General features: G+C 36.1%; 1 protein-coding gene across 5 annotated transcripts in view; it reads left to right on the top strand.

Annotated features, from left to right (window-relative positions):
- Positions 1-14599, top strand: part of LOC121876614 (long-chain fatty acid transport protein 4-like) — a 60360-nt gene that overhangs the window by 9312 nt on the left and 36449 nt on the right. The window contains exon 2 of one of the 5 annotated variants that reach the window (XM_042381885.1): positions 1902-2008. The exons of 2 other annotated variants lie outside the window; for them this stretch is intronic. The gene's annotated coding sequence lies outside the window, so the exon portion shown is untranslated. Of the gene's footprint in view, positions 1-1901; positions 2009-8901; positions 9027-9959; positions 10001-14599 lie in introns of those variants that run through there. 2 more of the 5 variants (XM_042381888.1, XM_042381889.1) reach the window with 2 other exon arrangements.

Genomic DNA, 14599 nt, shown 5'->3' with positions numbered 1-14599 from the left:
GGGACAGGCGAAGGTACTGGCGTGTTCCCATGAAACATGAAGCTTAGTCACGTGATTGCTGACGGGGCTGTATGCCAGACAACTCAGATGTTTATTTACAGGTCCAGGGCCCATAGTTATTAGCGTGAATTTTAAAATTGTCAAAGCCGTTGATGTACGCCCTAAACCTGGGTGTCCCTTACCTTAGCGGACGTTAATCTATGCTCCAAACCATGTAGGGGTTAAGTCACCCCATAATTTATTTTAATTCACTATCTGTGTTGTGTACTGTATGGTAAATACTCTGCAGTAGACCCTTGCCATACATGGGTTTGCAATTCGCGATTTCGACGACTCGCGGTAAGCAGAAGGTGGCTATGGTGGCTAGCTTGCGAGCCTTTTCCCGCAGCACAACGAGTCACTCCATGCATCATCTCGTGTTTTACTTTCAAAAGTTTAGTGTTTCTGTGTGAAATGGCCCCTAAAAGACTGCCTGGTGTCAGTGCTCGTGGAGTGAAATGCAAAAGGCAGAAGTCATTGATGACTCTGACAAAGAAAGTTGAATTTTTAGAAAAGTTAAAAGAGGGGATGAGTGTTGCTGCAGTTGGTTGGTTGTTTGGTATAGGTATACAGTAGTGTACCAAGGTAGTATAAGTTGCTATTTGCAGTTATGCCTATACAAGTCATTCCTTGGAACATCACCCCTGCAAATAACAAGGGTTTACTGCATTAATCAGGTTTAAGAAATAGGTAAATCCCACGCGTTCCCGCATTGGAAATATGATTCAATCTCTCAGAAATTGTTTCCATGCCTGGGATAGATTTTCTTAGAAATTTCCTGGAATTCATTACCATGCTTGAAATGGAGAGAATTTTTAAGGAAATTTCTTGGAATGCTTCCCCCCCTCCCCCCCCATCTGCTATTGGAGAGTTCTGAGGATTTAAGATTCTGGCTAAGGGAGAGATTAATTTGTATAAACCCCTCCCAAGATTGCCATTGCCAACTACTGTACTGTACATAAAACAATGGAAAAGTAACTAGCTAGTGACAATAAGAATAAACTGAAAGAAGCTAGCTTTTTATACTGTACTGTATATAAAGTTGGGTGCCTTAAAAATCTGGGTGCTTAGGAAATGTGGGGGCTCTGTTCAGCCCACACTGTGATCATTCCTAAATCTGGCACTGCTTGTGATGCATATAAAAGTAGGAAGCTAATTATGCGATACTCCACTGAATAGTGGAAGTGTGGGAAGTTGTGGGAGACAATGGGGTTCGAGGCTAAGATTCCTGACACCCCCCCCGCCATACACACACTCACAATGTGTGTTCTAACTTGAGCGCACAAAGAAATGTTTATTCTCTTTTGGATTTTTGACCTTTTGATAATTGCTTCATTTTTTTTTTGCATACCATTCTGTATGAACAATTGTGTGTGCATGTAACAGAGTACTGTACTGTACTGTAAAAGAAAATGAATAAAGACACGTACATTTACTCAAAATTATGAGTAAAAAAAATAACTAACGCAGATCACACCACCACTACCACACTCCCGTTACCACCACTACCACACACCACCTCACTCGCTTTCCTCCTTCAGCATGTCATTTAGTAAAGTGGATTCTCCTGTCGCTCCGATAACTTCCATCGCATCGTATATGTATAATGATTGGCACACTTATTTTTATAATGTATTCATACTGTAATGTAATGAATAAATGTAATAGGGGAGGATTTGATAATATTTGAAGTTGGTGGGTGTGTGGTATTCCTGAAAATAGTGTGTGTCGCAGGGTTCCATGACAAAACCCCAATGGGGTTGTCATTTGTCAACACTAACCTAACCTAAACTAAACATAAAAGTGTTTTATTTTATATTTTATATATGAGACTGGGGTTTTATCCGGTCACCGTGTTGCAGGGGTTGGTAGCTCTGAGCCTTGTGTTGTCTACAGAGGGGAAGCACATTGTAAACACATGGTTGCTCATCCCCCGACTTGCTGGGAATTAGTGCTGTAATATAAGCAGGTATGTGGTTGAGTTGTAGGAGGAAGGGTGAATATTATGTGTCACCTAGTGTAGATCACTGGGATAATGGCTGAGGATATAAATAGTAAGGATATTGACTCATTTTACAGGAATTTTATGAGGCTGGTAGTCTGCAGTAGAGAGCTTGGAGGGAAGTGACAAGGGGGAATTTAGAGGACTATTAATATGGTGGCCTTGCTACCTCAAGAACGGCGACAGAGAGGTCCAGCTGGTTTTGGTAGTGTGACACGACCCTGTGCATGGTGAGAACTCTCCAGTCTATCTAAAGTTAGTATTAAGAATCTGTGAGAGTGGTAGATTAGTCACAGCGCCAAGTAGCGGCACGGTGGCATACACCAAGACCAGGCGAAACTTATGGGAGGTACTCACTGTCAACAGTGTTGTTACTGAGTGACACCTGCCAACGTACTCAGAGTAGTACAGTATTAATAAGGGGGGATAGTTGGGTATAAGAGAGTAGTTCCTGTACAGGGGCAGTTAACGTATAATGTGGTTGTAACTGCTGTGAGTGTAGTGGGGTCAACAGTGATGGTTGTCCTGAGAGCTGCTTATGGTTGACAAAAACAATAGGTACACCAAGGTGTTGCCAAGCAGTAAGCTGTATAGTTGAATCAAAGTTCAGTTCTGTGATTAAACAGACTGTAAGGTTGTAAATAAAGAGAGAAATGTTATTTGCTCGACTGCTAACAATATTGTGCATTACAGTAATTATTACCATAAGCTGTGGGGCCATTGCATGTTGGTGATGTGTGAATGAGTGAATGAGATGTGGGAATGGATATACAGTATTAGCCTTGTGATTTTATTTTTGGGTGCAAGGCATCAATTGTATTAATTTTGTGAAGTTTCATTCTGTGTGTAGGATGCCAGTGATGTAATAAATCAGTGTATAGCTACCAGTTGTTATTCAACCCTTGCAGGAATTTAGTTGACTTGCATAAATTTTCTCTGTTAGTGAGATGAGGTGAGTGCTGGGATACTCTGCATTTAATAGTGGGGATAGTGGTGCTATTTCACCTCTTTACATAAATAAAAACAAATTAGTGAATGTGGCAATAGCCCCCCCCCCCCCACCACCAGCACTTTTACACAAGCGTCATCTCTCACACCTATTACTGTAGTTCTCATTAAGCCTATACCAAATCTAATTAGACCACTGCATTTTACAGTGTCCCCACTAATATAATACAGAGTACCTGTATATTTTAATAATAAATAAGGTAATATATCTTATAAAAATATTATTTTTTTAATGAACTCTACTAAATTGTTAATTTGGAGCTAAATAATACAAATAGTACTAAATTAATGCTATATTACTACTCTTGCTACCCATGGCTTTCTGCATAAGCTATAAGTATGGTCACATTTCAACCAATCTCGTAAGTGATAACCGCATACGCGAGATCGACGTAAAATGAGACCCACTGTAGTTTCATAATTCATTAATTTAATCATAAATTATCGTAGGTAACATTCTATATTGGGATCAATTACAGTATTTTTCGGCTTGAAAGACGCACTTTTAAGACAAAAATATACTGTACCTTGAAAATTATCATGCGTCTTCCAGGACGCTAGTTGATAGTAGCAGAGGTTTTCTTAGGGTCAACTGAAATCAGCCCCTTACAAAGACTGTTACCTCATTACAGTACTTAACAATTACAAGAATTCTCTATACAGTACAGTATAGTCTCGTTTTACGCAGTCAATTAAATCCATGAAGGTCCGCGTATAAAGCGAAATGCGTAAACAAAATAACAGAACATATGGGATTACAGTGTACTGTAATTGAAATAGAGACTGGGCTGATCCCCCAGACTACCCTTTTTCCGACACAATACGTACATTGTAGTAAAAATAACATTTTATGATGGTATGCATACACAATTAATATTTAAGAGAAATATAAATAATATTAGGTTTTTTAACACTTACGTTAGTAGAAGAGATGGCTGGGCACACAGGGATGGGGGGTTGGTTCCGAGGCAGAGGGTAGATTATTGGCCCTCACCTTTATCACTTGTATCACCTGTATCACTATCCACCACAGAGGCTAGCAGGGTCTCTTTGTCAAACCCCTCAAAGTCCATATCCTCACTATCACTGACTTGGGCTGGCTGTGGTGGGTGGCGGGTGAAGAACTACGTAATGTTTTGTTGATTGAGCAAGCAAGGTTAAATAGACCAATCACAGTTCGTGGCGGAGGGGATGCGTGGGTGGTAAGGATGCTTGGCCCAATCAGTCTGAAATGCCATCTGACGTCAGCGGTGACGTAAGAGCGACCTAGCGCGCAGCTTGTCCGCGCCGCTTCCCGTGTAAATTCAGGAATGTACCACGTAACTAATAATTGGCGCGTCTGGACAGGTGCCGTGTAAATGATCAACCGAGTAAGGAAAATCCGCGTAAACCGAGACTATACTGTACTATAAAACTATTGATTTAACTAATATTGTTGATATATTGCAAAAAAATAAAAATATACCCTAGCTGCTGTGCGGTATGTTTACTAATGGCAGTGTTGCGGCAGCGCCATCTATTGAGGAATTGCTAAAGGTTGTCTGCTGGTCTCAAAGCGCAGGAATGTTTGTTTCTTCATACGTAGGCTCTCATATTTGGACACCTATTTACAGGTGGAAGTGGTTGCCAAAATGTGGATAGGATGAAGTCAGTCTCAACAGGATTAGAACCAGCCTCATCGTCCTGATCCTGGAATCCACTGAAATCAGACTGAGTAGATAGAGGTTTTTGTACACTTCCTACTGCTCCATTGTCTGGAAGGTCCAATTACTTATTTTTCTTAGCAGAAGCAGTCTTGTCTAAGTGGGGATTAAGTCTCTTACCTAACACCAATAAACCTAAACTTTCTGCCAACTTGGGATCTTTCCATTGTTTTACATTTAAGAATTTACTCTTCAAGGCCTTATTCCACCAATTTTTAATTTGGATCTGCGATAATTCTTTCTTATCACCTGTAGCTTGATGAAATTGAAAAATTTAATCATAAAAAACTGCAAAATCCATTGGTGAAAATAGGTTATTTGAGACACAGCTGCCATGATTTATGCAAGCCACATGAGGATCTATCTTAGTAATCCAAGTGGCTCTACATTTTTTATAATTACATGTAGTATGGTCCCCTTGGGTCTTGGGTGAAACTACTACTACTGAATTCACATTCTCTACTAACAGACAATTCCTTGTATGTAGTGTATGAGCTGAACTTTCTAGTCCTTGTAGCTCATCACTCAATACTAGCTCCTCAGGGACAGTTCCATAGTCTCCTCCATCTTCCATTAGTCCGGACTCCTGTCCTTCATCCTCTAGTTGCACATCACTCTTCTAAACTAGGAGGAACACTATGAGTCACATTATATCATTATAAAAATATAAGGGAGAAAACATTTTCTCCCAAACCTAATCAATATGACTCATAATTGTTATATTATTAGTAAGTTAATTCATTAAAATATCTTATTGTTATATAAGTCACTCGTTTGACAATTATAAACAATTAACTCACTATGTTGTATCCATCTCCCCACTCTTATCTCAAGTATCCCTTAGCTCAATGAAATTTTTTTTTTTTTTTTTTTTTACATAAACTTATTTCATTTAGAGCATTTTATTGAGAGGGATCATCAAGTTCTCTATTTGTTGTCAATCAGGGGCACAGACATTATCCCCAATTAATTAGCTTGAGCGATAATGCCTGAGTGAGTACTATCACCCGGCAGGGTTGACAGTGCTGAGCCTCTAAAATACAGTCAACCCTCACTTTACGTGGTCCCACATTCCGCGTTTCTACGTTTACGCGGTGCCCTGCCAGAACCCAGGATGCTCACATTCCGCGGTGGGTGTACCCCTTTACACGGTGGGTGTACCCCTTTACACGGGTGAAGTATAATTTTTTTATTTAGCTCATAAAATTCATACAAATTATCTGGCCAGAATATAATTTACATTGCTGGAATTCTTACAATTTGATGATCATTTTGAATATAAACATCATATATTTTGCATTAGACATACAAATTTTAGATATACTGTTTACTCTGAGTAAATATGTTATCTTTTGTGCAAAATATATGATATTTATATTCAAAATATTCCTGGTCTTACAAGGAATCCAGCAATGTCAATTATATTATCCTAACTTTAATCTGAGGTATTATTTATTACTAAATGTTAAAATCTGGTTTTCCCACACATTTTCTAGTAGGGACGGTTGGTGGGGGGGGGGGGGAGGGAGGGACCGGCGACCGACCATCTGTTACCGTGTGAAGAATATTTTTTTTTTATTAACTGAAGATTTTATTTTAGCTCATAAAATTCATACAAATTACCCGGCCAGAATATAATTTACATTGCTGGAATTCTTACAATTTGATGATCATTTTGAATATAAACATCATATATTTTGCATTAGACATAAAATTTTTAGATATAATGTTCACTCTGAGTAAATATGTTATCTTTTGTGCAAAATATATGACATTTATATTCAAAATATTCCTGGTCTTACAAGGAATCCAGCAATGTCAATTATATTATCCTAACTTTAATCTGAGGTATTATTTAATACTAAATGTTAAAATCTAGTTTTTTCACCCACTCTTTCTCTTGAAGGGAGGGAAGGTGGGAGGTGGGGGGGGAGGGTTGGGACGGACTGACCATCTGGCTGGTTGGAAGAGGGGGGGAGGCATGTTGGGGTACTTTGATTGACAGATAGTGTCGTGAAGAATATTTTTTTATTTTATTAACTGAAGATATTTGTTTTAGCTCATAAAATTCATACAAATTACCCGACCAGAATATAATTTACATTGCTGGAATTCTTACAATTTGATGATCATTTTGAATATAAACATCATAGATTTTGCATTAGACATACAAATTTTAGATGTAATGTTTAATCTGAGTAAATATGTTATCTTTTGTGAAAAATATATGACATTTATATTCAAAATATTCCTGGTCTTACAAGGAATCCAGCAATGTCAATTATATTATCCTAACTTTAGTTTGAGGTATTATTTATTACTATACCTGGTTTTCCCCCCAAAATTTCTCAGAGGGAAGAGCCAGCAGTGTAGTGTGAGAAGAGGGGAGGGAGTCGTGTCCATTATTTGAATGGACATTAACTTGGCGACTGTATTTCTCTATTTCTCTTAAGTATTAATTGTGTGCATGTACCATCATAAAATTAAGATGTTATTTTTACTACAACATAGTTATGTGTCGTCAAAAAGTGGAGTTTGGGGATCGGCCTGGACTCCATTTCAATTAATCCCATATGTTATGTTATTCACTTTACGCGTTTCTCGCTTTCCGCGGTACCCTCCGGGTTACATTAACCGCGTAAAGTGAGGGTTAACTGTAGTGCTCTTTTGGCGCATTGTTCACTATTACTCTAGCAATATTTATTGGGTTGAGAATTCCACCTGAATGGTTCTCCATATAACCCATATAAGGATGCAAAGTCCATCTCAACATAACTCTAGATTGCTAGTGAGACCGGAAGGTCAGCATTCCGGAAGGCGTAAGTCTAGCAGCCTCGCTAAAGTTCGCCTGGAAAGGCTGAACCCGCTACTGAGGACATCAATAAATTAAGTTATGAAGAGAAAAACTCAACTCTGGCCTTCATGCTGAGAGCAATTAGAAAACCCAGGGCGGAAGCCCAAAAGTTTTGTGAACGAACATAAGAATAGGAAGAGAGATAGCCACATGGTATTCATACTAGCATGTGTATAATTGGGACAAAGAAAATCGGAAACAGTTTACAGTACATATATATGTATAGATAAATACATATATATATCTAAATATTTTCTTTCAGTGAAGACGAGCCCGGGAGGGCGACATTCACTGAGTGACTTAAAAGCAAGGAATCGTCACAAACGATCTATAGCAGGGATGGCCAACCTCCGGCGCATGCGCCAAACGTGGCGCATTGGATGATTAGAAGTGGCGCATTGCATTGAAAACTTGTTAAATCGTCCTCTACTAAAATATCACTGCATTATACACCAAGAGTCACTGTGTGGAAAAACTTTAAATTTGCAGCATGTTATGTTACCGGTTGTGAAATGTGTGAATAAAATTAGAGCAAGAGCATTAAACAGACGAGAATTCAGAGAATATTGTGAAATGTTAGATTTGGAATATGGTGACCTTGTCCTGCATTGTGAGTCCTGGCTTTGAGGACAGGTTCTGAGTAAGTTTGGAAACTGAAAATACTGTTCATAATTTTCTAGAAGAAAATTGAGCTACCTAAGGAAAGAGCCCTTTTATGTGATAAAACTGGCGATTTGATTTGGCATTTTAGTTGATGTTACCAGACATCTCAATGATCTAAATTTGAAACTGCAGGGCAAAAACAAATTGTTCCTAGCTTAGTAAATGACATCAATGCATTCAAGATGAAGTTAAAACTGTTCATCTCAATTAGAAAATGAGGATTTGAGCCAGTTTCGGCGCTTAAAACAGAGTGAATGTGCTGCTGATAATGGCAATTTGACAAAATATACTGAAAAAATCAAGTTATTGCAAGTCATTTGAAAGTCGTTTTCGTGATTTTGCAAAAGAAAGAAGACTGCATCTTCGCGTTATAAACCCATTTCCTTAGTGAACAAAAATAATGAAGATGCCTAGTGACATACAAATGGAACTTATTGACTTGAAAACAAATTCATTATTGAAAATGAAATTTGATGAGCTTTCCTCAGTCCCAAATGCTTCTGATATGATTAATTTCTGGCGATCATTACCCTGTATTTCCCAGAACTAAGAAAATTTGCCCAGAGTTGTACATGTCGTTTGAACGACATATAGATATGAACAAGCATTTTCATCCATGAAATTGATTAAAAAGCAAAAACAATTAGCACTGACTGATTCAAATTTGAAGAATTCTCTGCTGCTCTCTCTAACAAATTTAACTCCAAACATTGAAAGACTGGCAAAATCAAAACAGACTCAAAAGTCTCATTAAAAGGTAAGTAATGTTTATCTGCTTTATCAGATATTGTTTTTATATTTAATAATTTTATCATGTAAAATGCTAATTATGTCTATAAACATATTTTTAAAAGTAGACGAAGGTACAAGAGTTGTATGGCATCTGAAGTGTGTGTGAACAAATTAGGTCATGGTATGTAAAAGGTTGGCCACATCTATAGTGAATTCATAGAGAAGGCGTGTTGTAGTAGCCATGATGTGACAAAGATTGTATAAGAAATTGTCCCAAACACAATAATTGAGAGCGTAAACCAAAATAAGTCACTTACTTCCTCACTGTGCTAAGAAGTATTAATACGTATATAAAATCCTCATGGAACTTAGTATTTCAATTACAGCAAATTCATGGAGCCTTCTTTGTGTGTTTTACAGCTGAATAACCAGGCAAGAAGATGACAGTGGCAGTGCATGTGGGGGGTGAAGGAGGGGGTTTCGAGAATTGCAATTAAATGCCAGGTAGCAACGTGTCCTCTTAATATTACTTATTAAGTAATTATTAGATGTTTTAATTGCCTGTATGTTGGCCTGGCGAGTTATTGCAAGGCATTAACATACCTAGATTAAAGCTAGGCGTCTCATTCTGGGGTTTGAACAAAAATACTGTATTCACAACTCTAAAACATTAAAATATACTAAACATTATAGAAGTGTCAATTTTCCTCTTTTTTTAATACAATACTGAGACTACCAATCACTCCAACTTCACTTTTTTTTATAATAATACCTCAAAGTATATCAACCAAGCACTCCAAATATCTTGAGTTAGTTATACTGTATACTGTATATACAGTACATATAGAGACATCATAAGAGGGTTAGATTAGCAATGTCAAGTGACCAATGATAAGACAGCCTCTTATCGAAGATCTTGGCTCATGTGCTGTCACACCTATTAGAATTACCTTGAGTTTTACTGTGGGTGGAAGCTTGGTGTAACCTTAGGGTATCCTGGTACAGTATGTTAGGTGTTACAAAGGTGTACTGGTATATGTTAGGTGTTACTCAGGTGTACTGGTATATGTTTTAAATTGATCTTAAAAATTAACCCAATCCAATTTTGTGAACTGAAAGCAGTAGATCCTCTAATAGGCAATTATTGACATAATTTGCACTTGTTTATTGCAATTTAGGTTGTCTCAGGTAAGCAAACAGATAGTACAGTACTTCAACCCCGGTATTTACATGTGTAGTCCAGGATAGATCTTTTACTGTATTGTAATGATGATTTTTATTTATTACATAAGGAGGAAACATTCTCGGGTGTAGATGGTTTTATCTGATATTATTTTATCTCTTGTTTGTTACAATATTATTATGTTTGTTACATTATTATTATTATTATTATTATTATTATTATTATTATTATTATTATTATTATTATTATTATTTTAATTTTATTATAGTACACTATTATTATTTTATTGAAATTATCATTACAGGCATTGTATCCACAGGTAGGCATCTGCTGTTTGTGAGCGTCTGTTTAGTCTATCATGTTGGGCTTATTATTTATTACTTAATTAATTTATTACACCCCAGGGGGCGACAAGCCTAGTCACAAGTCCATGCGGTCAGATGCTAATATATTGGTATTCATGTCTCGCAGGACACACTATGACTTGTGGTATGGAGAAAATATTGGTGTAATTTAAGGACAATGGGATTTAGCACCCACTACAGCTTGGGTAGCTTACAAAAATTAAATCTAAATTATTACAAATAAGTAGGTGGTGACATAGTGTGGTTAGCAACTCTCCCTGTGGTAGGAGGTCCCTGACAATGGGACAGTCAAGGCAATATGGTAGTGTTGAAGGGTGTTAGCATTGGGACAGTTACAGAGTTTACAGGAAGAGAAGTGTGGGTCATCCCCCGCCTCAGATACTTGCCAGTAAGATCTGTATCTTAACCTAATACGAGCAGAGACAACATTATGTCTGCTTACCATAAGTCCACGTCGGCGATACTTGTGTGGATAAGGAAGAAAGTGATCCTAGTGTTGGATGGATATATTTCAGCCCATTCACTGTCCCTGCGATGGATTGTAGGGAGAAGAGCGACTGAAGTATTCTCTTTAGGTAGACCATGCTGTATCTTATATTTAAGCCTAAAAGATCCTGATTGGACAGCCATAATTTTGAGAATCGGTTACTGATTAATCTCAATTGAAATATTTGCAAATAATAATATGTGTGCGGGTAATGTTATGTGTCTTTTATTTTTATCTTTTGGTAACGAGTTTTTTATAATTTACTGTGGATTTATTTTAATATTTGAGACAATAATTTTCTTTTTACTTTCAGTACTTGAATACTTTATGAATGATATACTTTTTTACTTCTACGATATACAGTACAGTATTCTCTATTTAACGGAACGAACTCTAGTTCTTTTAAAGACAAATTCCTTAACATTGCTAAGAAATCTCACAGTATTCCCATTTAACAAAAATTTCTCTCAAATTCATCTACAACTGAAAACCTGGAATATAAATGTAACATTTAGTAATTTATGCACTGTAAAACTAATGTTAATTAAAAACTACCCCAGCAATGCAAATGGCTGCATTTACAAGATTCCTTGCAAGGAAAGTAAGATGTTCTACTTAGACCACATGGGAAAAATCTTATAACTAGACTTAAACAGCATAAATATAGTGTTAGGACAGGCCAGGAATCCAATGCTTTATTCATTTATTTGAGAGATCATAAGCATTGCATTGACTGGGCTAATGCCTCCTCAATATTCCCCAATAATTTAATTATGAGTAGGAACATTATAGAATCTAGTTTCATTAAACATACTGAATCTGTCAACATGAATTTGAGTAATGGCATATACAAATTGGACAATTTTGTGATTAACAAGAGTTGTAACCAGATGAAAGGGTTGAAACCTGCTGTCCCTCGGGACTTTATCTCACTCTCCTTTACTGTACAGGTATAGTATATTAGCCTTGTCAATAATTACTCCTTAGTCTGTACTCACCCTCGAAGATGTGAATTACTCAAAAGTGCTTGGAAACTTTGTGTTTTCTTGTTTCTATAGGTTAATAATATATATATATATATATATATATATATATATATATATATATATATATATATATATATATATATATATATATATATATATATATATATATATATATATATATATATATATATATATATATATATATATATATATATATATATATATATATATATATACATACAGTATTGCCCCGCTTAACGCGGTTTCGCTTCGCGCGTTTTACCATATACGCGGTGCCTCGCCAGAGCCGAACTTTCACTTAACGCGGGGTTTTTCCACGTATATGCGGTGAGTGTCCGGCTCGAGAGCTATTTTTAGATTCGTCCCACCCGCCACCCTGCCTGACTGCCTGTTTTAGCTCATAAAATTCATACAAATTACCCGGCCAGAATATAATTTACATTGCTGGAATTCTTACAATATGATGATCATTTTGAATATAAACATCATAGATTTTGCATTAGACATACAAATTTTAGATATAATGTTTACTCTGAGTAAATATGTTATTTTTTGTGCAAAATATATGACATTTGTATTCAAAATATTCCTGGTCTTACACGGAATCCAGCAATGTCAATTATATTATCCTAACTTTAGTTTGAGGTATTATTTATTACTAAAAAGTTAAATATTCTGGTTTTCCCACACATCTCCTTGGGACGGTTGGTGGGGGGTGGGGGGAGGGAGGGACCGACCGACCATCTGTTACCCTGTGAAGAATATTTTTTTTTTTTTATTTACTGAAGATATTTGTTTTAGCTCATAAAATTCATACAAATTACCCGGTCAGAATATAATTTACATTGCTGGAATTCTTATAATTTGATGATCATTTTGAATATAAACATCATATATTTTACATTAGACATACAAATTTTAGATAAAATGTTTTCTCTAGTAAATATGTTATCTTTTGTGCAAAATATGACATTTATATTCAAAATATTCCTGGTCTTACAAGGAATCCAGCAATGTCAATTATATTATCCTAACTTTAATCTGAGGTATTATTTAATACAAAATGTTAAAATTTAGTTTTTTCACCCAACCTTTCTCTTGAAGGGAGGATTGGTGGAGGGTGGGGGGGAGGGTTGGGACTGACCGCGCGGTTGGAAGAGGGGGGGAGGCAAGGTGGGGTACTTTGATTGACAGATAGTGTCGTGAAGAATATTTTTTTTATTATTAACTGAAGATATTTGTTTTAGCTCATAAAATTCATACAAATTACCCGGCCAGAATATAATTTACATTGCTGGAATTCTTACAATTTGGTGATCATTTTGAATATAAACATCATATATTTTGCATTAGACATACAAATTTTAGATAAAATGTTTACTCTGAGTAAATATGTTATCTTTTGTGCAAATTTATGACATTTATATTCAAAATATTCCTGGTCTTACAAGGAATCCAGCAATGTCAATTGTATTATCCTAACTTTAGTGTGAGGTATTATTTATTAAAATTTAGTGGTTTTCCCCCAAAAATTTCTCAGAGAGGGAAGAGCCAGCAATGTAGTGTGAGAAGAGGGGGAGGGAGTTGAGTCCATTATTTGAATGGACATTAACTTGGCGACTGTATTTCTCTATTTCTCTTAAGTATTAATTGTGTGCATGTACCATCATAAAATTAAGATGTTATTTTTACTACAACATAGTTATGTGTCGTCAAAAAGTGGAGTTTGGGGGTCGGGCCGGTTTCTATTGGAATTAATCCCATATGTTCTGTTGTTCACTTAACGCGGTTTTCACTTAACACGGTACCCTCTGGGTTTTATTGACCGCGTTAAGTGGGGTACAATTGTATATATATATATATATATATATATATATAGTGAATTGTGCTTATGCCTGGAAGCACTAGCACCACTTTCTCTCCGTCATGGTCTCTTTGAAGACATATTGAAGGGTTAAATGTCGTATAGTAGCTTCTCAAATTTCCCGAGTTTTTAATTTTAACGTATTTTATTGAAACACACAAAAAAATAAACAAATAAAAATTTTGCGGCGGAAACTGAATTCGACGGGTTTGAACGGCCCGCCAACGTGCAGGCAGCGTACATCGTGTAAACAAGCGTCATTTCTCTTATGTACAAGAGATTCATTATTGTTTATTACTGAATGTCTTTTTATTGAATTAATGTTTATGTGCAAAATGAGCAATACAATTCATTAATAATCGTAGAATATTAAAACACGAGGAAATGATACAACATTGTTTTCGTTGATTACAAAACCAATACATATAAAACTGAAGAAAATAAGACCTTGGTTGTAGCTGTAGTAAAATTAATATGGTTTTTAAGTAATGTTATTTAATGTTAATAAATGGAACAATAGAAGCTATACGATAATGGTAAAGAAAAAGATCATATATGTAGTACGCATACTGCATAAACATAATAGTCATTACTTTACATAAGAATATAAGCAACACTTATTTACTGTTCATATATATTTTTAATTAATGTTTCTGAATTTTTTTTTATTGAATTAATATGTGTGTGTGCAA

The sequence above is a fragment of the Homarus americanus genome, unplaced genomic scaffold (assembly GCF_018991925.1).
Source record: "Homarus americanus isolate GMGI-L3 unplaced genomic scaffold, GMGI_Hamer_2.0 scaffold28, whole genome shotgun sequence".
Lineage (NCBI taxonomy): Eukaryota > Metazoa > Arthropoda > Malacostraca > Decapoda > Nephropidae > Homarus > Homarus americanus.
Note: the sequence above shows the minus strand (reverse complement) of the source record. Positions and strands in the feature narration are given on the sequence as shown.